Here is a 24,440-nt window from a genome sequence, read left to right as displayed (position 1 = left end):
GTATGCAGCTTTCACAAAATTATGAGGTTGGTTTGCAAATGTTTGAAATTTGGGGATCACTGCCTTAGGAAACTTATTGGGAGATCAGACACATGTATAGATTAAGAGATAACCAATTCAAGGCCCTAAGATCTAAGTTCAATCAGATCGCTTCCAGGGTATTTGATAATCTAATAAGTAAGGTTTAGAGGAGTATTCTTTACCCTTCACCCCTCCCAAACTTCCAGTAACATGTAACACTGCCCCTTTGCCACTGCCTCCCAGAGCATGAGAAGGAGAGTGAGGTGGGCAGTGATTTTGGGGGCCCAACAGTGTTCCTCATTATTCTCTCATCTGTAAAATTAAATTCCACTTAATTAAATTCCACAAATTCCAAGGCCTAGCAAAATTTCGTGTTCATGCCTAATCACTAGTGTGGGTCACCATCTAGTCCCGCACAGTCCAGTGTCGTGGCCACTTGAAATGTGGCTAATCGGAATTGAGGTGGGCTGGGCTGTAAGTGTAAAGTATACATAGGATTTGAAGACTTAGTATGAAAAGAAAAATGTAAAATATCTCATTAGTAATCTTTATATTGATTCATGTTGAAATGATATTTTAAATATATTGGGTTAAATAAAACATATTCTTAAAGTTAATTTCACCTGTTACTTTTTTTAATGTGTCTACTAGAATATTGTAAATTGCATACATGGCTTGCGTTATATTTGTAATGGACAGTGCTGCTCGGCCTATCTGTAGATAAGATGAAGTAGCCAAGTGTGTGGGGGGACATGGGGCCGGGGATGGGGGTTAGCTCTATACTGATTATGCTGACCTGTGACTCTGCCTGTCATTCCCTGATCTCCACATTTGTATATCCATTTGCTTTCTGGATATACCTGATATCTTGCCAGATCACAAGCTCAATGTGTGCAAATCCCTTCCCTCCAAAACCTGGACCTCCTCCTTCCTTCCCCATCTCATTAATGGTACCCACATCTAATCAATCTCTATGTCTTGTTATTTCTTCCTGTTAAATATTGATCAAATCCATCTCCTGTTTTATATTTCCATGCCTCTTGCCTATTTTAGACCTTCAAAACCTGTGGGGTGGACCAATGCAGATAAGTCTCCTGCCATCAGAGTCTCCAGTCTTTCCCCAAACTGCCATCAGAGTGAGCTTGATAACAAGCAGGTTTGACCGTGGCACCACCGCTTAAACATCTTTCATGGGGCCCCAACACCTCCAGGCAAAAGTCCAAATTCCTGAACACTGCCTGACCCCAGAATACCTTTCCAGCCTCACCTCCCACCAGTGTTCATCTCCCCAGGCCACCATGTTTCAGCCACATCTGCTGAGCAGCCTGGCTTTCTCACTGCCTGGCGTGCTCTTCTCATTCCTCTGCCCAGCAGACTGCTTTCAAGTATAGGCACAGCTCATGTGTCAGCTGCTCTGTGAATCCTTCCATATCCATTGTTCTGCCACTCCCACAGCACCTTGTACACCCCTGTCACCGCCCATTCACATGCATTATGATTATTTGGTCACATGTCTTCCTGCCCACCTTCCCCCAGAATGAAGCCCTTGTTTCTTACCTTGGTTCCCTTCCCCCCTGGCTACCCCAGCACCTAGCACAGTGCCTGGCCACAGTATATTCTTAGTACATGTTGCTGGATGAGAGGATAATAGATCAATGCTGAATATTTTAATGGTTCCAGGGGAAAAAATTCTGTTATAGATTTAAGTAACGATCTTAAGAATAGAGTAATACTTACATCTGAGTTTTTGCTTTTGTCTATAAAACAATTTATTCTGATTTGGTGTCATGAAGATAAAACAGAATTTAGAACAATAGTGGTTTCTTTTCAAATATATTCTTATGCTATTTTTTTCCTTTATACTTTCTCTCTGGTGACAATGGTTTGTTGCTTCCATTAGGTTGTCAGCCTATTCTGAAGTAATGACTCACGGGACAAGACAGTTAGATTCTTTCTTTCTTTCTTTCTTTTTTTTGAGGAAGATTAGCCCTGTGCTAACATCTCTTGTCAATCTTCCTCTTTTTTTTTTTTTCTCCCCGAAGCCCCAGTAAATAGTTGTGTCTCATAGTTGTAGAGATGTAGCTCTTCTGTGTGGGATGCCACCTCAGCATGGCTTGATGAACCGTGAGTAGGTCCGCGCCCAGGATCTGAACCGGTGAACCCCGGGCCGCTGAAGCAGAACGCGCAAACTTAACCACTACACCACTGAGCCAGCCTCTAGATTCTAGTTCTAAGTCGAAAACGTTACCCAGGTTACTTAACCTCTCTGAGCTTTGGTTACCTTATTTATAAACTGAAACAGTTTACTCAGTTATCTCTAAATTAATTTCCCTTTCTAAAATTCTAACGCATTTTAAGGCTTCAAGGGCCTGAAGTTGGGGACTGCTGATCACAGGCTTGTTTTGCTCTTGTTTGTAAGTAGCCCTTCTGAAATTTTACTTAGGAGCCTAGGGTTTAATATATGCTCTGTTCTGACCCATTGAAGAAACCAAATTAAGATAAAGATTTTCTAAAACTATAATATTCAGTATTGGAAGGAGTATGGTGAATGGGGCATTCCTTTATGATGCCAGAGTGAGTATAAGTCTTCCTAGTTGGCCATTTGCACTGTGGATCAACAGAGTTTAAATTGTTCAAACTCTTTGATCCAGTGCTTCTGTTTCTATAATTTATTCTATAGCATAAACCTAGCTGAGTTTGTGTAAAAGGATGTTGATATTAGCACGTTTATGAAAGCAAAGTGAGTGATAGCTAAATGACCAGCAATAGGAGAATGTTAAATAAATTTGGTGTGGAATATTATGCAGTCATTAAAAGTCACGTTTTCAGAGAATATTTTGTGGCATGAAAGGATAACAAAAACTGGATTCAAAACTACATACATTATAATCCTAATTTTAAAACTTTTTATATATATAAAGACTGGAAGGAAATATTCCAAAAAGTTAACAATGTATATTTCTACCCAGTAGGATTATAGGTAGTTTATCTTCTTTAAACTTACTTGTGTTCACCATTTTCTACAATAGACTTGTGCTGTTGTCATAATTTGGGAAAAACAATCATTTAAAATTTATTAAAGGCCTGTCAAATGCAAAGCAGTGCGCTGGGTGCTGTAGGGGTGGAAAGAGGAGAAGTGGTGACACCTGGTGTCGGGGGGCAGCCATCTTGCGAAGGCTACAGACATATGTAAATACCTGTCTGGTGGCGATGGGGATCTGTGCTGTGAACAAATTGCCAACAGTGAGCTATGGTTGTAGAGGAAGAGGCCATGGTTCCTACTTCTGAAACGCCTTGCCAGAACTCACCATGCTCTGCAGTGTCTCTTTATAGAGACATACTCTTTCAGAGCTGTTCCCAGCCAGCATGAGCATTTCTTGTTGCCATCCCCTTGGCCTCACTCTGACCCAGAATCCTAGGAAGGAAGACCTTGAAACTTAGGAAGGAAGTTTGAAATCCTAGGAAGAAAGCCATCTTCACCATGTCTGTTTTTGTTTCGGTGATTTTTTAAATGTGCTTTTTAGACATTATTTATCAGTGAGCTCAGGATACAATACATTATTATGCAAAAATAGGACACAATATGTACAAAGATCGGATGTAATATGTATCATGCAGAAGGTCATGGAAGTGTGACGTTACCGTATAAACACCAGAAGCATTTCTAGTATGGTGGTGATTCCAGACCGAGTCTTTCTCTGCTAAGTATAAGGTTCCTGAGAGCTAGAACAGGGCTGATTCTTCCATAGCTTCCAAAGCTCATAGCAGTTCCTGGCAAACAGTAAGCATTAAATAGTTCTTGAATTAATAAATATATAGTTAAGTTACTAAGATTCATAATGAGTGGAGCCAATAAAAATGCTTAATTGGGGCTGGCCCTGTGGCTTAGCGGTTGAGTGCGTGCGCTCTGCTACTGGCGGCCCGGGTTTGGATCCCAGGTACGCACCGATGCACCACTTCTCCGGCCATGCTGAGGCCGCGTCCCACATACAGCAACTAGAAGGATGTGTGGCTATGACATACAACTATCTACTGGGGCTTTGGGGAAAAAAAGGAGGAGGATTGGCAATAGATGTTAGCTCAGAGCCGGTCTTCCTCAGCAAAAAGAGGAGGATTAGCATGGATGTTAGCTCAGGGCTGCTCTTCCTCACAAAAAAAAAAAAATGCTTAATTCTGAGACAACAGGGGCCAAGAAATAGACCCTCTGTCAGGCTTCCTTATAGAGGGCTTTATTGTAAAAAATGGGCAGTAAAGGAGACAGGAAACCCAGGACTAGCCCCACAGGGAAGCAGAGCCTGGTTAGAAGCATGGACTCTGGAGCCAGGCCATTTGAGTTCAGGTTGTGACTCTGCCACATGTAAGCTGTGTAGCCTTGGTTAAGTTACTTAACTTCTCTGTGCTTCAGTGCCATCATGATCACCAGCTACCTCATAGAGTTGTGAAAATTGAATGAATTAATACTTGTAGAGGGCCTAGAACACTCCTTAGCACATAGTAAGGGTAAATAAATGTTAGATATTATTGTTAGTTTTAGTATTAATACTATTTGAATTATTGAAGACTAGGATGCAGTCTAGGTACATCTAGGCAAGCCACAACATGCCCTCAGTCCCAGGAGATGGGTCATCTCTTATGTCCACCGATTAACTGGCTCAGCTGTTCCTTCCTGTCTCTTTGGATTTCTCTGGTTCGACAACTGACTGCCCCTCTGCATGATTCCCAGTTCATACTTCAGAGACAAGGAGGAACCTGACTGCCTTGTGTGAACAGAGTTTTTCATGCCTGGCTAGCTCACAGTGTGCTCTGCAGCCTGAGGACTGGCCTCTTGTGGGCTGGGGGGCTGCTCTTGTCCAGTTGGCAATGGCTAGGGTGAGTCCAGCTGCAGTTGACCTCACAAGGGGAACGTAGGCAAAAAGGTAGCTCTTGTTATTAAGGACTAATTATTCTGAAAAGAGGACTCACAGAATAAAGAAAGTGTAAAAAAAAAAAAAAAAATTAACCCTGCTGAAGAGACAAGATGACAAGATAGCATTTTCTGCCTTGCATACCAATTCATTCTTTAAGGCCCATTAATCTCTGTTAAAATCCACAAAGGAAATTATGTGACTAAGAACTGTGGAAATGAAAGGAAACCTCAGAGGCCTATTTTGAATCTCTGCCTTTCTAGGCCATGCCCTTTCCACCTCTGCATCAGTTCACGGTGCAGCCTGTCTGCTTTCTGGCATCTTTATTCTGTTCTTTCCATGCCATGGACCCAGTCAAGAAAACATAGTATGGTGTATAAACTACACATAGAGATGCTGATGGGCCTTCTAATTATTTTCCATCGCTGCATGATACTCCTGGGAAAGCTCTTATGGAGGACATTAACGTCACATGGTGCCTGTTCTCGTAAACCATACTTCCTTCTTTCACTGTCACTGCCGTGGACCCGCATCTTTTCATCACTCCCTATGTCCTCAAGGTGATCAGAACAACATTTCACTCCCTGGAAGTCGACCATTGCCACTTTAAGACCACCCCAGCACTTGAGTCAAGTATCATGGAAATGGCTGTTTGCTCTCATGCCCATAGCTCTACGTGAAGCAGACAGTGGGAAATGGGTAGATGGACCTTTAGGGGGTCAGTGCTCACAGGCTGTGTAAGATCGTTGTTCTTTCTGGGCCATCTCTTTTTCAGATGCCTATGATTTGGTATTTCTTCTGGCCAGGGAATAGCACTGGAAACGTTGGACAGAAAGCATTCTAGCCTTATTACTCAATGTGTTTTTTCCAGAGCAGCCCAAAAGGTTATATTGGGTTTTATGAGCTGCAGAGGATTACTGACTGGTGTCCCACCTAGAAAGACAAGCATCAAAAACTGTAGAGCTTGGAGCTGCCCTTGTGAGTCAGCTAAGAGCTGAGACAAAAATCTCTGTTTCCTGTGCCCAGCTTGAATATTATGGCCAACACTTGAAGGAGAAGGGAAAGCATCATTTAAAACATTTTAATTGTTCCCACATGTGATCTGGGTCCTAAATGTTTTGAACTAAAAATTTCACTACCCAGTTAAAGGTCATTGACACAAGTTTCTGATATTAAAGGTCAGTCACTCTTTCTCATCTTCCTCTCATAAAAATGGAAATGAAATAAAATAAATAGGTCTTCAGCTATGGGATGAATTTCCTCAAATAATCAAAACCAAAGGGCTTTTTGAGTTTCCTTAAGCTTATTAGCAATAAAGACATCAAAATAGCAATACAAAACCAGGATTGAAAAAACAATTTAAAGACTTTTGCTGACACATCTAAAGATCTTCTCAAATGAAAGTTATTTGAAAATAAAAATAAGGACCTTATTTTAAAAATTCTGGTAGCAGTCGCCACCTGTTCTCTCAGAAAAGCAGCTGCTTTTACAGAAAACTCCAAATGGTTTTCAAAACCAAATATAGCATGATCTTTGTTGCTGATGTGTTACTTAATTTGAAGGATATTTTTAAAAGCTCAAAAATTGAAAATTCAATATTGGTCATTGTAAAGATTATAGATGTATTTCAGCCCAAGGTTGACAAAAGAAACAATTATGTTAGGTGTCCTGCTCCCTTCTTAGCTCTTTAAAGACACCCTGTGGAAGGAAGACCCATGGAAAGGCCTCAGCAATGGAGACCATGTGTTAGAAGCTCAGAATTAGCTCTGACCTGCTAGTGGCTTCAGGAAGGGACATCAGACTTGCCATTCCAGCAGCGGTCCAGGGCCCACCTGTCTCATAGAGAGAAAGGTGTGAAATCCTCTTATATACAAGTGATTCTGTGTCTGAAGCCATGTGGGATGGGGTTATTGTCTCTTATTCCATCCTGACCCCAGGATGGAAAGCCTGCCCTTTCATCCCCTTTGGCACAGAACAAAATCACTGGATAATTGCCAACCTTCAGTTTTCCGGCATGTCTATGTAGCCATGGCCAAGGTAAACTGGTCTCTTGAGTTTATTTTGAGTTGAAATTAGCTGAGCTGTTTGTTTCCTCCGAGCCATATACAGATGCTTTTTGAACTTTGTGTTTGAGAGAGTTTTTTTTTTCATGGTATCAGCACACCACTTCCTCTAAGTCATTACTTTGAAACAGTTTTGCAGAGGGAGATATTCCTCTTGGCCGCCAGCCTAGCCAAGCAAAGTGATGATGGAGGGATGGCAGCAACGCTTTACCAGTGTGTTTCATGTTTGCGCATGACTTCATGAAATGATTTCTCATCCACTAATTTTGGCAGATAGGGTGGGTTGTCATCTGAGCTCACCAGTAGAAAACTGCATTTTGTTAATATTGGGCATTGACGACTCCGTTTAAATGATACTTAAAGTTTAGGCTAAAATAATGTCCTCAGATGACCCTCTGCCTGCTTTCTCTTTCTGAGAATTCCATGGAACTCTTTTGAATGTGGATTTCTACTTAATTTTTCTTACTTCCAGATGCTCTAGTCCTGATACATTTAGAAACTGCAGGGTTGAGTAAGGCCATTCTTAACTTACCTTTTATTATACTTTAAATATTTTAAGCAATGAATAACCTTTGAATACTTCTAAATGTTGATGTACCAACATATACAGTGCTTTTACTAACATGTTTTATAAATATTATTCCCTTTTCCATAAATTCATACATTTCTTTTATTATGAAGATAGTAATATTTTATAGTATCTCAAGAGTAAATTCTAAACTTTTAAGTACTTTTATACTTATGCTAAGGAAAACAGACCTGGAGATTTAAAAAATATAACCATAATGAATTTATTTATTTATTTATTTATTTTTTGTGAGGAAGATCAGCCCTGAGCTAACATCCGTGCTAATCCTCCTCTTTTTGCTGAGGAAGACCGGCTCTGAGCTAACATCTATTGCCAATCCTCCTCCTTTTTTTTTTTTCCCCCCCAAAGCCCCAGTAGATAGTTGTATGTCATAGCTGCACATCCTTCTAGTTGCTGTACGTGTACGGCCTCAGCATGGCCGGAGAAGTGGTGCGTCGGTGTGCGCCCGGGATCCGAACCTGGGCCGCCAGTAGCGGAGCACGCGCACTTAACCACTAAGCCACGGGGCCGGCCCAACCATAATGAATTTATAGTGATTTTTATATTCCAAGATTTATGAATTAAAAACTGATTTGACTTCTATCAAATTCTGATTTTATATATATATGCTTTTTTTTTTTTTTTTTGGTGAGGAAGATTAGCTCTGAGCTAACATCTGTTGCCAATCCTCTTCTTTTTGCTGAGAAAGATTGGCCCTGGGCTAACATCCGTGCCTATCTTCCTCTACTTTATATGTGGGATGCCTGCAACAGCATGGCTTAATAAGTGATGTGTAGGTCCACACCAGGGATCCAAACCTGCGAACCCCGGGCCACCAAAATGGAGCATACAAACTTAACCACTATGCCACAAGGCCGGCCCCCTGATTTTATATTTTTAAAAATGTAATTACTTTTTTGTGGTGGAGGAGGTGAGAGGACTTGCACTTAAGGAAAAGCACCACTGAGTTGACCCAGTCCTTTCGTGGATTTTATTTTTGTGAAAGCCCAAATTCTAGCAAAGCAGTAACAGATACCAGTTACTTCCCTGAGTAATATATTGTACACTGACTTTTACATTGTGTTTGAGCATTTTAGAATAAAGTCATATTAGAATTTTAAAACTTTTTTAAAAGCTGCATTTTGACGACTGACGATATGCATGTCACAGATAATCGTCTTTGATGAATCCAGAGTAGAATATGTGTTGCTCTTGTTCTCCATTGCTTAAACTTCTACATGTTGCTTATGCCTATAAAGAGTTCAAGATACCTCATCTTTGTGTATTTCTCAGCAGTTTTGAGAAACTCTCATCTATATTTTCAAGATATGAGGGGAGAAAAGGGCAAGAGAAGAAAAACTCATCTCCACATTTGTATAGATAGAGGTTGAAGAGAATTCAGGAGACATGGGTGAAGCATATTAGAAATATGCCCCCACGGAGTATTTTGCACTAGATAGGCGTAAATCTTGGATGAATAGAAAGTTCTGTGTGCAGAAGCCTTTGTACTTTGGAAAATAAAATTTCACATTGGTGATATTCCTATTGGTTTGCCATGAATTCCCTGCCAGTGAGAGTTGGATACTCGCAGTGTTTTCTGTGTGGTATTCAATTTTGCTGAAGCCTTATGTGACTCTTGGCACTACCGTCTTTCACGTCAGAGTGCCATCATCTTGTGGTGGCTGAACTTGGGCATAATGATAGGAATCGTGGTTTTGTTTTCTCACTCGCTTGGAGAAATCAGATCTTGCCTCAGGGCCTGTTTTCTCTCAGTTCTTTATGTGCTACCTCTGAAAACATTCACAGACCATTACTGTTCTCTCTGTTTACTCCTCAACCATGAGAATAAAGCAGCCTTGAAAATAAGCTCTGTCCTCCATTCCCGAATTGGGTGAGACTCCCCAAAGGGCTTTTGGACATTTTCTAGTGCACGGAGGAGAGGTCCTGCTCTCTGCAGTGGAGGATTTGGGGACAAGTGGCTCCCCATCCTCCTCTGAAACTTAACCTACTGATTGACAAGGAGCCTCTCCAGGGGAAATGAAAACAAGGCAGTGAGCGTAAAATCAATTTACTAATCCCTATTTCTCCTTAACTTTTAGGAGAAACTGTATTTTTGCAAAGTTCGAGGGAAATTTTTTCTGAATTTGTGTTCGTTGTGTCTAGTGATATTTGGAATTGCACAAAAATGCAGACGCTTAATGAATGAGAATGGGACCAGCACCAACTGAGTGGATCAATGCCAGCTTTTTGAAATAGGCCTAAGTATATTTGAAAACTAGTTATAGGATGATGTAAAATGGGGACTGAAATTACTATTACCAGGTTTTCTCAAATATCAAATAGAGTAAATTCTTGATTCTTACATTGCGTTGAATGATCCCTCTGTAAACAAAAAGCAACTTTACCTGCTGTGTTTCCTCCTTTACCAAGTAGCACTAAGTGGGGAGAAGGTTAGCTCACTTAATAATAGTAATGATAGCTGACGTTGTTGAATGTTTAGTATTCTCCAGGCACTTCACTCCCAAGTGTCTGCCTTTCTCATTTAGACATATCGAACATCTTTTAAGTCCAGGAGAGAACTGTAGGAAGTGAGGACTAGCCCTGGACTTGGGAAGACACAGGTGGAAAGGAGACCAGAGGAGGTCATTCCAGCCCAGGTCCTCAAGTGAATCATCAAGTAGATAACTGGAGTTACTCTGAATGACCTGTGCTCAGAAAGAGGTTTTTATCGCCAAGTTTTCAATCGTTAAAAAAAATTCTAAATTAGATTTTACTTTTTTCATAATATTTGCGTAGTCGCTAGTGAAGATGGTAAGATAAGGGAAGCTTGGGTACTCATTAGATGAGCCTAGATTACTCCTTAGTTCCTGGAACTTTGGTCTTGTGAAAGATGGAATAAGGTGACTCAGGGTCACAATGGCTGTTTCTGTACTCAGGCTTCAGAGGTTTACACGTGTCTGCACGTGTGTCTATAAATCAAGGCATTCCCACTTCTGCCTTTGAGGCAGGAAGAACTAGACATCCTACTCCCTCCCCCCAAAAGAGGATGGAAACATTTCTTAGAATGGTGAAAATTCTCATAGGCTGCACAAAATTAGCCATAGCTGCAATCTAAGAGAATTTTTTGTAAGTTGTATATCTTTTGGGAATAGAGGTGGTCCTTGAGTTACGAAATTTGCTTTACAAACACACAGAAATGGTCACTGCTATCCACCTAGTCCCCCAGTGGTGAGAACATTTTATTTTGTCTATGAAAAGTCATGGAGCTTTTAGGTAATCTTTCGGTTCAAAATTGGAAGAAATAAGGAAAAGACTAAAACCTTGTGATTTAAAAAAATCCAGATAACAGACAATTAGTGGAGAAAGATATATGAATAATGGAGAAGATAATAAATATATGAAACATTGTCAACTTCACTAATAATCAAAGAAATGAAAATTAAACCGCCCGTACATACAATTTTTGGTCTATCAAATTGGCAAAGATTTTGAAAAGTGAAAATAGCACATGTTGAAAAGAAATGAAATGGGTGCTAGGGGGAGTATGAATGCTAAAACTTTGAGAAAACAGTTTAACACTATGTATCAAGACCTTTAAAAGAAAAACTTCATATCTTCTATTCCAGTAATTGTTCTCTAATAAATTTTTCTGAAGGAAATAATCTGAAATGACCACAAACATTTAGATACAAGTATATTAATCATAGTAGGATTTGTAATAATGAAATTGGATGCAATTTAAATGTCTAACGTAATGAAAAATATTTACATGGGTAATAGAACATCTGTAAAATGAAACATGCAACCATTAAAGTTGTGTTAGGAGAATATTTAATAATATAGGAAAATGTGAAAAAGAAGGCTATAAAACTATATATATACAGTATGATCCCTTTTGAGATACATAGAGAGAGAAAAGAAAAGGCTGGAAAGAAATCCAAAATGTTAACTGATTTTCTCTGATACTAATGGGTCATTTAAAAATTATATTATTTATATTTTCTAAACTTTTCCATGTATGACTTTTTAATAAGGAAAAAAATGTATTATTTTAAGTGAAGGAAGAATACTAAAAAGTGGGAGAAACTTAAGGAAGTTAACCCCAAACAGTGTCACTCTACTATATGGTGTCTCCCTCCAACCGAATGTCTTCTTTTATCTCAACAAAAAGTCCACTAATTCAACATCATTTGGGTTAACAACTCCTCTGTCTGTAATTAAAATGACATAAGGCAGGTTAACAGGAGGAAATCAAACAAAGTTTAATACATGCTCATGGGGAATTCACATAAGCCTTCTATCTTAAATTCTTTGAGGCAGTTTGAGGGAAGGTCAAAGTTTCTTCCTGAGTCTTTTGTTCTTAAAAAATAATCAGCCAAAAATAATCCTCAAGCCAAAGAGATACATTTTGGGGTAGCAAATTCTGCTCCCCTGCAGTACCCTCAAGTATGTTTGTATGGAAATGGTTCTCAATTCGAAATGCCTACCCACAAGGACTTTGGAGCACTGTACATTTACATTAGAGTCGGCCTGAATTAGCTCTTGTCCTGGCAGCAATCTTTGTGAGGCTACTCTGTGTAGGATAAGATGAGCTGGGCCAAAATGAACACCTGTACTGCGCAAAATGAGGGATAACTTTGTTTTCCTCCCATCCCCTCATTAACTCAGATATGAATGTAGGCTTCGTGAGGGTAGAGAGTTTTGTCTGTTTGATCTGGTGCATAATCCATACTAAGTCTTCACTGAATGACTACTATGCACAGGAGCCCTAGCCGTGTCCCTGCTCACTTGTTAGCCATGTAGTCAGAGACACATACACAGGGTGAGCGGATAAAAAGATCATAGAAAATATTTTTATTTCTAGAAAGTAATCTTCTTTGTGTGTTCTTCTTTTTGGGTAGAGAAGATTGACTGAGAGGTTGAGTGTGGGGACAGGTTAAGGGATGGAAAGGCCGAGATGACAGGGGCTCGAGTTTGAGAAGCCAGTCTAGAAGGTGGCAGCTGTGGTGATGGACAGGAGCCATGGTCAGGGGTGGGAGGGGCTGCTGGCCAAGGTGGAGGTTATGCTAACAGGGTATTCTTGACCCTAGCATGGGACCCAGAGAGCTACTTATTTGCCTTGCTAGAATATGGCTGCCAACCAAAAGCCAAGAATAACACTCGGGTTGGGTTCTGTTTAATTGTTGTTTAGTTTTATTTTGGTTTTTTGTTTGTTTGGTTTTAATGGTAGTAGGGGTGAGGCAGGGAGAGACCATTTAGATTTTTTTTTTTTTTAACTCTGTCCATTTGTCTTCCTGAGGGTGTCCTGCAAAACATAAACCACATGTGGTTTTTATACCTCAAATCTTTGTGGTTTGTTATTCTCAAATTAATCAATATTTAAATGTAGTCCTGGAGTTGCTTTTTACGTAAGGCATCAACTGATCATTCTGTCGGGATGGTTCTGAAACACAATGAAATGGTCCAAGACTGAATGAATTAAGCAGTTTCCATGTAGCAGGGGAAGGAGTTATTTAGGCAGTACTGAGCAAAAAAACAAAAACAAACAAAACACACACAAAATGATGGAGCTGATCACCTTGTGATCGCATCCTTTTCTGATCCTGTTGCCCCTGCACCCATATTTAGAGTTGAGGGAACAACTCCAAATTTGTTGCATTTGGTCTAGTAGGAAGCACCTTCCATTGTCTTTCCTATGGCCTGACAGGGTAACCATCCCATTAGAGACAACCTGGAAGTGTTTTTCCAACAGTCTGTTTTCCCAGTCAGTCATTTGAAGAATCCGGTGTAGCCAAATGGGAGGCGGAAAGTTCTTAGAGTAGCAAAATCAGATTGGAATCTGGGGTCGTGCGACTAGAACAAACTGTTTCAGCCAAGCCGCCGAGAGAAGCTGGGTCTGCTAAGAGCAGGAGGAAGAAGCCTTTGACTGTTTGGAAACAAAGTGTGAGATTCCCTCCAGGATTGTAGGTGAGCAGCTGTGGTGGTCCCCACAGGCTCCTTTCTCCACCTTCCAGGCTGGATGAGCAGAGCCATCAAACTGCCCTTCATGACTTTGAACCAAGCTCAGGGACCTGCAGACATCTGCCGAGCCCCAGAAGCAGTGGCTCTCAGCCTTGTTGGACCCCGTGCCCACTTTTATTTTTATTTTTTTTATTTTTTATATTTTTTTAAATATTTTATTTATTTATTTTTCCCCAAAGCCCCAGTAGATAGTTGTATGTCATAGTTGCACAGCCTTCTAGTTGCTGTATGTGGGACGCAGCCTCAGCATGGCCGGAGAAGCGGTGCATCAGTGCGCGCCCGGGATCCGAACCCGGGCCGCCAGCAGCGGAGCACGCACACTTAACCGCTAAGCCATGGGGCCGGCCTGTATTTTTATTTTTATTTATTTATTTTTTCCCCCAAAGCCCCAGGAGATAGTTGTATGTGTCATAGGTGCACATCCTTCTAGTTGCTGTATGTGGGACGCGGCCTCAGCATGGCCGGAGAAGTGGTGCGTCGGTGTGCGCCCCCGTGCCCACTTTTAATAACAATATTGCCCCCTTCACAAGCTTCAGTGAACCTTCATCAGTGAAATAATCTGACCTCACACATAATTTCACAAAAAATCCGTGTAATTTTTATCTGTAATTAAAAAGAGAAATAAAAGGAAAGTAATTTACTATTTAAAAAACTTCAGTTTGTAAGTGATCAGGTACAGCTCATTAGCAAACAAAATGAAGTGGTCAGGGGTTTGCATCTATACCCATAATCATCGTGAATGGGGCAGCAGCAACTGCAGACTAATTCGGTTGAGAGTCAGACAGAGCCTTAAATATCACAAGTGGCAATGTGTCTGGGCACATGATTTTCCAGAAGGGTGAACAACTCTTGGTGAAAATCTGAGCAAAACATAGTATTTCATTTATTTGACAGTTACATTCCTGGAAAATTCAGGGACTAACACAACAGTGCAATAATTGAGTTTATATGTAAAATGAAGTTAAGGTCTAGGCTCAGATAACTATCCAGTAGTGTCCGCTTATCCACGGAGGATATGTTTCAGCGACTCCCAGTGGATGCCGGAAACCTCAGATAGTACCAAGCCCTATATATACTGTTTTTTCCTATACATACATACCTCTAATAAAGTTTAATTTATAAATTAGGCACAGTAAGAGGTTAAAAACAATAATAATAAAATAGAACAATTATAACAGTATACTGTAGTAAAAGTTACTGGAGATCTTAGCAAACTCAGCATACAATTTTTTTTCTTTCCTTATTAAGTCGAGAGCTTGCACATTTTCATTTAAAGGAAGCACTTCATGGCTTCTCTTTGGCGTATCCGAATTGCCAGCATCACTACTCTTGCGATTTGGGGCCATTATTAAGTAAAATAAAGGTTGCTTGAACACAGGCACTGCGATACCACGGGACAGTCATTCTGATAACCGAGACGGCTACTAATTGACTAACGGGCAGGTAGCGTATACAGTGTGATATGCTGGACAAATGGATGATTCACGTTCTGGGCAGGATGGAGCGGGATGGCGCGAGATTTCATCACGTTTCTGAGAACAGCGTGCAATTTAAAACTTATGAATTGTTTATTTCTGGAGTTTTCCATTTAATATTTTTGGACCTCGGAGCGGGTAACTGAAACCTCGAAAAGTGGAACCACGGCTAAGGAGGCACTACTGTAAAGTTTTTTCACCTACATCAATGTCCAACAGGACCTTTGAAGGACACATGAGACAGTTCTTTACTGTGTGGGAAAGTCCAATACATTGCCGGTCATCTAGCATCCCTGGTCCCCAGGTCTGAATCCCAGGAGGGCCCCCCATTATTGTGACACCCACAAATACCCCCATTTCCTGTCCACACGCACAGTGGTTGGGTCTGCCTCTCCCGGGTAGCAGCTGCACCACTCAGGCCTGGCTTATGTGCAGTCATGGGGCCCCAGAGGGAGTCACAGGTCACTGATTCCTTCCTGCAGCATTCACACTGGTGACGTCAGTCCCAGAGGTGCAGAGCTGTGTAGACCCTTGTTTCTTGAGTTCTCCAGTGAAGGGCTTTCATGTCCACATCTTCAGTGGGAGACATCAAGTAACCATATAGCTGGAGAGAAGTCTGAATACAGAACAGTATGGCTATTGTCCCCACCCCAGAAATAAGTGTAAAGACCCCATCCTGGGCTACGTACCTCATGATTAGCAACCAAAAGGAACACACAGCTGTCTACATGCCAATAGCTTCTCCCTGTGTGTGTGCACATATAAATGGCAGGATGTGAAAATGGGGCTTTCCACCAGTTTGCCCCTTGAGTTGTAAGAAACTTCTCTCTATATTTCCCATGGGTTTTCCCCTGGGGGCCACTTGTATTGGATGTTGGTGACCAACTGGGAAATTTTTGCATTTTAGTTAAATTACCTAAGACAAGACAGTGCTTTCAAAAGAAACATGAATGGTCTTTCCATGTGTGAAAAGCGTTTTTCCCTCAAAGAAATAATGTTATGATGTTCCAACCTCAGCGTTTGTTGTTTGCTGAGTGTAAAACTGCCGAGCTGTCTGTGTGGGGAGACAGCATTCTCCATTGTGTCCTCAGAACCTAGTGTACTGGGCATCTGGTCCTTGGGAGCATAAAATACAGATTAGTTGAATATGAATATGTGAAACCATTATGGGAATGTTCTTTCTAGATAGTCTGGGGTCTCTTCCTTCCCATCCTGGATGTGGTTCTCCTTTTCTCTTTCCAAGCTAGTTACCTCACCATTGTCTCACTTAAATAAGAGACCCTATCATGTCCCTGACGCTGGCAAATCTCCCTGCTTGAGAAAGAGAGTTGTTAATATGTTGGCAGGTCTCCATGTTGTCTTTTTAAATGGCTGTCACTGCACGTGAAGAGAAGCAGGAGCCTTCCCCGGTCTTTTTGGAGGAGCAAATCCAGCACATCTCCGCTCTGCCCTGGCACCTTCCCGCCTAGAGCCAGGTGTGTGGCAGCCTAATCACAGCCCCAGGTTAAACGAAGGATGAACGAAACTTAGAGTGGGAAGCTTTTAAAATCCATTTACAAATATTTTTTTAAGCCCCTGCAATACGTCAGATACCGATCTAAGCAGCTGGGGAGACAGCAGAGAACAAGACAAGCTCCCTCTGCAGTGGAACAGCAGATGTGCACAGATGATGCAGGATACGAATGGAGCGAGGGGGGCAAGCCACAGAACCAGGAGAAAAGTATCAGCACAAAAGCCCTAAGAGAAAAGGGTGGGGAGGAGGTGTAGGAGAAGAGGTCCACGAAGTGGTTGATAAGCAGGGGAGTGTCGGATCACGGGGGCCTTGCTAGTCTCGGCAAGGACTTTAGATGTTACTTGGTGTACTATGGAAAGCCACTAAGGCTATTGAGTCTATGATCTCTTCAGAGGCCCCAGTTTGAAAGTATTATATACAGTATCTCTCTGCTGAGGATTCAAGTCCTGTATGAGGACTGTCAACACTAAGACTCTGGGAAGGAGAAGCCGATTTGGCCACAAACTCAAGACTACCTAGTCAATGCCCTGTTTTAAGGGATGGCTCCAAGCAGGATAAACTCTTCTTAGCCCCGAAGCTATAGCCCAGAGGTAGCTCTGGACAGCCCAAGTATTTCCCAGGATTGACACTGATTATCTGTCAAGTGTGATCCAGGCATCCTGCCAGGGAAAAGGGTGAGTGACACAGGGCTCCTTCCTACCAGGCCCTCACCGTCTGGTGTTGTGGTGTCCAGTATGGTAGTGGCTCTTGAGCACTTGAAATGTCGCCAGTGGTAAAATACACACCTGTTATTGCAGACTTAGTGTGAAAAAAAGGAATGCAAAATACCCAATTAATGTTTTTTATTGTGAGTACATGTTATAATGATAATATTTTTGAAATAATCAGTTATATAAAATATATTATTACAATTTCACTGTTTTAACTCTTTTTAATGTAGCTAGTAGAAAATATAGAACTGCACACGTGGCTTAAGCCAGCCCTGGTGGTCTAGTGGTTAAGATTTGGCGCTCTCACTGCCGTGACTCAGGTTCATTTCTCGGTTGGGGAACCACACCACGCGTCCGTTGGTTGTCATACTGTGGCTGCTGTGTGTTGCTGTGATGCTGAAAGCTATGCCACCGGGATTTCAAATACCAGCAGTGTCACCCATGGTGGACAGGTTTCAGTAGAACTTCTAAACTAAGGCAGACTAGGAAGAAGGACCTGGCCACCCACTTCTGAAAAAATTAGCCATGAAAACCCTGTGAATAGCACAGAGCATTGTCTGATGTAGCACCAAAAGGTGCGAGGATGGCGCAAAAAGACTGGGCAGGGTTCTGCTCTGCTGTACATGGGGTCACTAGGAGTCAGATCGACTTGACAGCACTAACGACAACAATATATGGCTCAAATTATATTTCTACTGGACAGTGCTAATCTAGAAGAAGAGTTGTTTTCTTTTGCTCTTTGGTTGGTTGGTTGGAATTTTGATTTTTGCTTTTTTGTTGCCAATAATGGGTTCTCAGATTTTGAGAGTTTAATGCTTTTCTGGGAGGAACCACTTGGATTCTGAACCATTATAGGGCAGCCCTGAGTCTCTGTCCCATTTCATCCATAAGCCAAAGAGATCATTTTGAGAAGTAGAAGGTAACTTCTGTAACTCCCAGGTCTGAGCATGTTTATAGTAGAGTGAGCAAACCTCTTTAACAGCCTCTAATGAAAAAGGGATCGAGCCACAAGTCATTTTTATTTTATTTTTAAAACTTTATGGAAACATTTCAAACATATATGAAAAGTAGTCAGAGCATTTTAACAAACTGCCGTGTACTCACCAGGCTTCAAGAACGATCATCTCAGGCCCATTATGTTTCATTTATACCCCTACCCACATTCCCCCCTTTTCCACATTACTTGGAAGTAAACCCGGACATTATATCATTTCATCCACAGATATTTCGGTGTGTATTTCTAAAAATTGAAAGAGTCTTTGTAAAAAAACAATATACCCTCAATAACATTATGACACCTAAAATTTGGCAATAATTTTAATATTATTAAATACCCGATCAATATTCAAATTTCCGGTTGCCTCATATTTTTTAGTTTTTTTGAGTCAGGATCCAAATACATCTACACGCTGCATCTGATTGCTGCATCTCTTGAGTCTCAGGCTCCCCTCGCTGCTCTTTCACCTCACTGGCTTCATTCTCAGCCTCTGTATGTTTGCAATGTGGCTATCATACTACCAGTCCCAGCCCCACACGTCTTAGAAAAAGTCTCATTGCATTTCCTTGGTACAGAAGTAGTCACATGCTCATCTCAGAACCAGTCACTGCAGCTAGGGAACCGCAAGGCTCTAACTGGCCAGGGCTGGTCACTTTCCATTCCTGAAGTCAGGGTAGAGTTAGCCCAGCAGAAGCCAGAAGAGCAAAAGAGTAAACGATCAGTGGATCTCTTTCCCTAAATCTGAAGCTCTTACTGTAATTCAGGGGAATGGATGCTGGACAGCCCAAATGCAGCAAATGTGCCCTCTATTTACCTATCCAACATCCACACACACACATATCTTCCAATAATACAGTTTCAAAAATGCCCCCACATAATAAATTGCACTCACCCTCCTCCCAAAGAGAGAGAGCCAATCTAGGTCCAAGTCCAGCACCAAGTCCAAAGTCTCCACAGTCTTGGCTGTCAGCAGTGGATGTAGTGTCTTTGTCCAGGGGCTAACTTATAAGTTTAACACCCAGTATACAATGGTAGAGGGAGAACAGTAGCAGAATTTTGCAATTAAACTTCCATTTGGGAAGGAAGAGAATGAGACATTGGTTACCAGTCTCTAGCATATTTTATAACCCACTGGACAAATTCTGCCTGTGCTGGCAGTGGAATGAGAACTTTGATCAGCCAGTGGCTTGCCCTGCTTCTGCTCTCTGGGAGGATCTTCCTTATCTCTTGTCTTCCAGAGCCATGTCTAAGAGCAGGGCTGCACCTGTTCCACAGCCCACTTCCTGTTCTCCTGGCTTCAGAGATCAAGGCATTGCCTTAGGGTTTGAGCAATCATAAACTGTTTTTAACTAGTCTTGGGCTTTTTCCTATAGTATAGTGCGCTTAAAAACTTGGTTTCTCCAATCCTGAACTCCATGGACTAGTAACCAAAACTCAAGCTTGTGTTGAGTCATAGTCTTTGAATGTGGAACCAGGCCTGGGCGCTTCTGTCTCCTAGCAAATGAACCATCCTCTATCTTGGTCTCTGATTAGGTACAGTTTGAAACAATGGCCTGAGGTGGTGGGACCACTGATGATTTACTCCTTCTCCTGAGATGGATCCCAGTATATCACAATGAAGGTAACTGGCCTTTTGCTCAGACAGGAGAACTTAACAGAATGTCTTTGGAGGGACAATGGGGAATGTTCCAAACATATTTGCTGATGTGGTTCTTCCTACTGACCTCACTCTATCTAATGTTGGCATAGCATAGAGAATTTGGGTTTTCCAGCCCAAGGCTCCAGAGTATTTGACTCTCAACCATCTTGGTTGAAAAAAAAGGCCTCTGGTAACAAAGCCGTATTTTTTCCTTCTGTGCTTCCAGTCATTTTAGCCTAAGTTTATCTCTTTCCTGTGGATCTTACTGAAGGCTGCAAGAAATAGCCAACACACTCCAACATTCTACATTTTTTCTCCGCATCCTTTAATGGTGCACCATCAGTAGGCTTGTCGTCTTAGACCAAGGATTCAGTAGGTGGCAGCATAACCAGCGGTGTTGCCATCACGCAACAAGGATTGCCAGCTTCCTAGCCCAGGAGAGCCTGCACTAGCCTTCAACCAACCTCACATCAGCCAGTTGCACATTTTAGTGTTAGTCTCATTCAACGCGTGCTTCTAGCACCCATTCCTGTAACACTTAAGAGTCTTTGTATTGTAGATGATAGAAAAACTGAGCCCACTAGCTTAAACCAAATCGAGAATGTATTTGCTGGTGTAAATTAAAAGTCTAGAAATAGGGCCAGCCTCGGGGACAGATGGATTCAACCAACAATGTCAGTAGCTGCTTTTTCTCCGCCCCCAATTCTGCACTTTGTTGGTCTCAGTTTCAGACTCCGTGTGGCTAAAGGATGAGTGCGGCCATTCCAGCCCCCAGATCCAACTCCTGCCTCATCCCACCAGAAGAGTCCTCACCTATGGCCAAGTTCCCTTGGTTCTGAGGTCACAGGTCATCGCCAAAAAGTCTCTGGGGCCAAATGAATGCCAGACTCTGATTAGCCAGCCCTGAATCACATGCTCTTCCTGTGTCTGGAGTGGGAATGAACGCCTCATGGGCTGAGAGTGAAGTAGGGATGATTCTCCAAACAAAAACTGAAGGACGTCATTATAAGGAGGGTGAATGGATGCTGAGCTGCCAAAACATAAGGAAATACATTGCCGATTTTTCCCCAAGTAAAATTATACCAACTTATATTAATAGGGCATAGAAAAGTACAAAACTTGTTTTTAATTTTTCTGTGTTTCTGAGATTATTTTTAAATGATCAACCCTCTTTGTAACTGTACTGACAATTTTATGGGGAAGAGGGAAATTCCTTTGTTTTGCTCTTTTAAATCACATAATTCCCATATTTTAATGTTTTGAAGGTAGAATTCCTCTTACAATAAATGCATACATTTAATCTGGTACTGTTTCTTTTTCCCCCTAAAAAGCTATAAGAGGGCCTTTTGCTATTGAATAAGGTGCTTTAGAATTGAAGGGATACAGTATTCTGACACATCTTTCCACTGCAGGGTAAATGCTACATTAATCAGGTAGTCATGGAAACACACCTTGAAAAACCAGAGCTATAAAAACAAATCTTCTCATATGCTAGACATGTTGCTATTGCCCTGATTCAGTCTCCATTGATTTGAGGTCAACACAGGAGGGTCTTGGCTGGGGTTCTTTACTACTTGAAATTTTCAAGACTGGTGAGAATCACGGTGTTGCTTTATAATCTTTTGTCCACTCTTAGTTTTTTATTTATATAGATTAATATGGAGGATTCTTTACCTGATTGCTCCAAGAGCCTATTGATTATTGTTTTACTCTATCATTAAGCTCAGACTGGGTCTATATATTGAACGGGAGTGAATAGGCATTTAAAATTCTCTTTGAAGTCCAGAATTGTGATTGTCTTTATTTGCTTCAGGTTCTTAATCCACTTATCTTTGGCCTCTGATTATAATAACAGCCTCAACAGCAAGACAGATGCTACCCTCAACTTCTCCCCTCCACACCACAACCTTCTCCCTACCCCTCTTCTTTCTGCCTCTTCTTATGCTTATAGAAAGGAATTAAGTGAAATCCTGCTTCTGAACCTAAAATGAGGCTTAAGGCCATAATGACACTGGACCATGGAGCAGGAGAATGGACTTCTGGCACCAGCTCTGCTGCTGCCTGCTGTGTGACATAAGCGGGTCGCTTAACCTCCCTGGACCACCATTTCCTCATCTGTAAATGGTGTTGTGGACTTTGATCTTTGCAATCTCATTCAGCCTTAAAATTCCTTATTTTAAGAAGCTGATGCTTATCTAGGAACACCTCATCACAGACAAAAGTCAGAAAATACTTTCAAGTCCGACACCTGTGTGTCATCTGTTGCCGAGAGTAGCTTCCAAGGCCCCTTTGGTCAGCAATGCAGTGGGAACTCTTCCCCGCCCATGTGATCTCTCCCATCTCCATCTTTTCATTTCCTCCCCTTCCTTTCTGATTGGATTGTTTACTTGTTTTCAACTTTCTTAACCCATTTTTCTCTCCCTAGTGCCCAATGACATAAGCCATCTGCACTGCCTAAGACTCTGCCACCCCCCTAGTGGGTGACAGGGCTTACCTGCAGATCTGTGGCATCCTTCCTCTGCAAGTTCTCTTTAACTTAAGCCTTCTGAAGAAGAAGGTTCAAGTCTAGTCTTGGCATTCCTTATTCACTGTTTCAGAGGAAACAATCTTAAGCTCTTAAGGGAATGTTATGTTGTAGAATTTTTAGGAGATATTGATTTTCTTTTTCACTCAACAAACAACATTTAATGAGCACCTACCAGGTGTCAGGCGATGTTCTAGATGCTGAGGCGACAGCAGGAAAGATGGTCCCTGCTCTCATGGAGCTTGACTTCTAGTGGGAGAGACATACAAGTAAATAAACCATTAAATAAGTGAAGGAATGTCAAGTGGTGACATGTGCTATGCACAAAAGAAAACAGGAGTAGAGATGGGGCCGGAGGGAGGGCATTTTTGCTGACAGCTGAAGAATGCGAAGGAACCAGGTGATGAGTGTTCCAGGTGAGAGGGCTTACAAGTGTAAGGCCCCAAATGCAAATGAGCTTGGTGCATTTAAGGAACAGAAAAGACTGGAAGATAAATTAGCAAGAGAGAGTGTTACTTGAGGTAAGGTCAGAGGGCTAGGGAGGGGCCAGATATTGTGAGTCCTTGTGGGCCTAGCTAAAGAGTTTGGATTTTTTTAAGTGAAATGAGAAACCATTGGAGGGTTTTAAGCAGAGGAGGAACATTATCTGATTTATGTCCTATGGTGCATAGTAGACACCTCATAAATGTGTCCAAAGTTGACTATGTTTACAAGTTTTCATTAAAGATGACATAGACCCAAACTCTAGACAGCTGCTCCCTTGCATATCTCAGGGGCTTCAGCCTTCTAAGTGACCTACTGTCTTCTATTTGAGCTGTCCCTAATGGATAGGAGCCATGAACTGTATGTGTACTGAGTGTGTGTGCGTGTATTGGGGATGCCTTACTTAGAGAACTTCAAAATAATTCTGAAAATACATCGAGAAATCACCATATTGCCCGGGTTGTCTTTTTAGACCCAACTGTAGTTTGACTTCCCCAAAGATTCACTCAGGCATTTACTTGGTAATTGATCAGTTACCTGTTGTCCTGAGGTTAGTAGAAGAGGAAGGAGATGATAGCTGCAGGCCTCCGCCTCTGTCCAGCCCCACGGCTGCATGTATTTATTCATGTACGGTGTGTCCCTTGGACTGCAGACCCTAGTTAGGCAAGAGGGATACAGTCATGCCTTCAAGTGGTTCCAGGCAAAGCAGAGGACTCTCAGTCACTAATCCTTCAATGCTCTGTTTCTAGGAATTCTGCCATGGCTTGGCATCTTGAAACTCTGCTCATGCAGCTAGATGCATATCTCAAAAAATTTGGAGTTTGAAAGAACCTTAGGCATCAACTATCCCAGTACTCCTCAGTAGGAGTACTTCTGGTATTTTGGGTGAGACTGTCCTAAGCATCATGGGAAATTTCACATTCCTGGCTCCACCCATGAACCTTACAGGCCCCTCACCCCACCATTCCAACCCACTGTCCCCCACCCCCGACTAAAAATGTCGCCACACATTTCCAACAGCCTCCTGAATTGAGAACCACTGGTCTACCCAGTCCTATCATTTTACAGGTAAGGGAATATTAGGCAACTTGTGGTCTTTTCATGACTTTTTCCTCTGAACCCAACAGAGTCAGAACTCAATGTTCAAATTTTACAATTAAATTCATTTCTGAAATATGCCTGTTTTTTCATTCTTTCAGCTGATAATGTTTTCTCAGAATTACACAGTATGTGTTGCAAATGTAAGTCTGAACGTTTTGGATGGATCCAGAAAAAATTACAAGCATTTTCTGATTGTTTATGCATAACTTAGGGTTTTGGTGTGATATTTTCTTAAAGATTTATTTATTTATTTAGTGTGTGTGTGTGTGTGTGTGTGTGTGTGTGTGTGAGGAAGATCAGCCCTGAGCTCACGTCCATGCCAATCCTCCTCTTTTTGCTGAGGAAGACTGGCCCTGAGCTTAACATCCTTGCCCATCTTCCTCCACTTAATATGGGATGCCGCCACAGCATGGTCTGACAA

The 24,440-nt window shown here is 41.7% G+C and overlaps 1 protein-coding gene across 3 annotated transcripts in view; it reads left to right on the top strand.

Moving 5' to 3' along the window:
• The window catches only part of WIPF1 (WAS/WASL interacting protein family member 1), a 116,356-nt gene that overhangs the window by 54,286 nt on the left and 37,630 nt on the right, over positions 1-24,440 (top strand). Inside the window, exon 2 of one of the 3 annotated variants that reach the window (XM_087435408.1) lies at positions 19,806-19,893. The exons of the other annotated variants lie outside the window; for them this stretch is intronic. The gene's annotated coding sequence lies outside the window, so the exon portion shown is untranslated. The remainder of the gene's footprint in view (positions 1-19,805; positions 19,894-24,440) is intronic. 3 annotated transcript variants of the gene reach the window in all.

Source organism: Ceratotherium simum, chromosome 9 (assembly GCF_057802395.1).
Source record: "Ceratotherium simum simum isolate JZ-2026a chromosome 9, ASM5780239v1, whole genome shotgun sequence".
Lineage (NCBI taxonomy): Eukaryota > Metazoa > Chordata > Mammalia > Perissodactyla > Rhinocerotidae > Ceratotherium > Ceratotherium simum.
Note: the sequence above shows the minus strand (reverse complement) of the source record. Positions and strands in the feature narration are given on the sequence as shown.